Genomic DNA, 3,231 nt, shown 5'->3' with positions numbered 1-3,231 from the left:
TCCCTTTGAAAACTGGCACAAGACAGGGATGCCCTCTCTCACCACTCCTATTCAACATAGCACTGGAAATTTGGGCCAGGGCAATCAGGCAGGAGAAGGAAATAAAGGGCATTCAATTAGGAAAAGAGGAAGTCAAATTGTCCCTGTTTGCAGATGACATGATTGTATATTTAGAAAACCCCATTGTCTCAGCCCAAAATCTCCTTAAGCTGATAAGCAACTTCAGCAAAGTCTCAGGATACAAAATCAATGTGCAAAAATCACAAGCATTCTTATGCACAAATAACAGACAGAGAGCCAAATCATAAGTGAACTCCATTCACAATTGCTTCAAAGAGAATAAAATACCTAGGAATCCAACTTACAAGGGACGTGAAGGACCTCTTCAAAGAGAACTACAAACCACTGTTCAATGAAATAAAAGAGGATAGAAACAAGTGGAAGCACATTCCATGCTCATGGGTAGGAAGAATCAATATCGTGAAAATGGCCATACTGCCCAAAGTAATTTATTTATTCAATGCCATCCCCATCAAGCTACCAATGACTTTCTTCACAGAGTGGAAAAAACTACTTTAAAGTGCATATGGAACCAAAAAAGAGCCCGCATTGCCAAGTGAATCCTAAGCCAAAAGAACAAAGCCAGAGGCGTCATGCAACCTGACTTCAAACTATACTACAAGGCTACAGTAAGCTAAACAGCATGGTACTGGTACCAAACAGAGATACAGACCAATGGAACAGAACAGAAGCCTCAGAAATAATACCACACATCTACAACCATCTGATCTTTGACAAACCTGATGAAAACAAGAAATGGGGAAAGGATTCCCTATTTAACAAATGGTGCTGGGAAAACTGGCTAGCCATATGTAGAAAGCTGAAACTAGATCCTTTCCTTAGACCTTATAAAAAATTAATTCTAGTTGGATTAAAGACTTAAATGTTAGACCTAAAACCATAAAAACCCTAGAAGAAAACCTAGGCAATACCATTCAGGACATGGGCATGGGCAAGGATTTCATGTCTAAAACACCAAAAGCAATGGCAACAAAAGCCAAAATTGACAAATGGGATTTAATTAAACTAAGGAGCTTCTGCACGGCAAAAGAAAGCTGTTCATCAGAGTGAACAGGCAACCTATAGAATGGGAGAAAATTTTTGCAATCTACTCATCTGACATAGGGCTAATATCCAGAATCTACAATGAACTCAAATAAATTTACAAGAACAAAACAAACAACCCCATCAACAAGTGGGTGAAGGATGTGAAAAGACACTTCTCAAAAGAAGACATATATGCAGCCAACAGACACATGAAAAAATGCTCATCATCACTGGCCATCAGAGAAATGCAAATCAAAACCACAATGAGATACCATCTCACACCAGTTAAAATGACAATCATTAAAAAGTCAGGAAACAACAGGTGCTGGAGAGGATGTGGAGAAATAGGAACACTTTTACACGGTTGGTGGGAGTGTAAATTAGTTCAACCATTGTGGAAGACAGTGTGGTGATTCCTCAGGGATCTAGAACTAGAAATACCATTTGACCCAGCCATCCCTTTACTGGGTATATACCCAAAGGATTATAAGTCATGCTGCTATAAAGACACATGCACACGTATGTTTATTGCAGCACTATTCACAATAGCAGACACTTGGAACCAACTCAAATGTCCATCAATGATAGACTGGATTAAGAAAATGTGGCACATATACACCATGGAATACTATGCAGCCATAAAAAACGATGAGTTCATGTCCTTTGTAGGGACATGGATGAAGCTGGAAACCATCATTCTCAACAAACTATCGCAAGGACAAAAAACCAAATACCACATGTTCTCATCAAAGGTGGGAATTGAACAATGAGAACACGTGGACACAGGAAGGGGAACATCACACCCCGGGGCCTGTTGTGGGTTAGGGGGAGGGGTGAGGGGGGAGGGATAGCATTAGGAGATATACCTAATGTAAATGATGAGTTAATGGGTGCAGCACACCAATATGGCACATGTATACATATGTAACAAACCTGCACATTGTGCACATGTACCCTAGAACTTAAAGTATAATAAAAAAATATATATATACATAAAAAAAGAAAATGTCCTTCACATCTCTTGAAAGTTTTATTCCTAGGTATTTTATTCTCTTAGTAGCAATTGTGAATGGGAGTTCACTCATAGTTTGGCTCTGTGTTTGTCTGTTATTGTTGTATAGGAATGCCTGTGGTTTTTGCAAATTGATTTTGTATCCTGAGACTTTGCTGAAGTTGGTTATCAGTTTAAGGAGATTTTGTGCTGAGGCAATGAGGTTTTCTAAATATACAATCCTGTCATCTGAAAACAGAGACAATTTGACTTCCTCTCTTCCTATTTGAATACCCTTTATTTCTTTCCCTTGTCTGATTGCCCTGGTCAGAACTTCCAATACTATGTTGAATAGGAGTGGTGAGAGAAGGCCTTCTTACCTTGTGCCGGTTTTCAAAGGGAGGGCTTCCAGGTTTTGCCCATTCAGTATGATATCAGCTGTGGGTGTGTCATAAATAGCTCTTATTATTTTGAGATATGTTCCATCAATACCTACTTTATTAAGTGTTTTTGACATAAAGTGGTGTTGAATTTTGTCAAAGGTCTTTTCTGCATCTATTGAGATAATCCTGTGGTTTTTCTCGTTGGTTCTGTTTATGTGATGGGTTGTGTTTATTGTTTTGTGTATGTTGAACCAGCCTTGCATCCCAGGGATGAAGCTTATTTGATTTTGGTGAATAAGCTTTTTGATGTGCTGCTGGATTTGGCTTGCCAGTATTTTATTGAGGATTTTCACATCGATATTCATCAGGGATATTGGCCTGAAATTTTCTTTTTTTGTTTTGTCTCTGCCAGGTTTTTGTATTAGGATGAAGCTGGCCTCATAAAATATGTTAGAGAAGGGTCCCTCTTTTTTTGTTGTTTGGAATAGTTTCAGAAGGAATGGTATCACTCCTCTTTGTACCTCTGGTAGAATTCAGCTGTGAATGTGTCTGGTCCTGGGCTTTTTTTGGTTGGTAGGCTATTAATTACTGCCTCAATTTCAGAACTTGTTATTGGTCTATTCAGGGATTTAACTTCTTCCTGGTTTAGTTTGTGGAGGGTGTATGTGTCCAGGAATTTGTCCATTTCTTCAAGGTTTTCTAGTTTATTTGAGTAGAGGTGTTTATAGTATTCTCTGATGTTAGCTTGTA

This window comes from Pongo abelii, chromosome 9, assembly GCF_028885655.2.
Source record: "Pongo abelii isolate AG06213 chromosome 9, NHGRI_mPonAbe1-v2.0_pri, whole genome shotgun sequence".
Classification (NCBI taxonomy): domain Eukaryota; kingdom Metazoa; phylum Chordata; class Mammalia; order Primates; family Hominidae; genus Pongo; species Pongo abelii.
The sequence above is the reverse complement of the archived record's forward strand: the minus strand, read 5'-3'. Positions refer to the sequence as shown.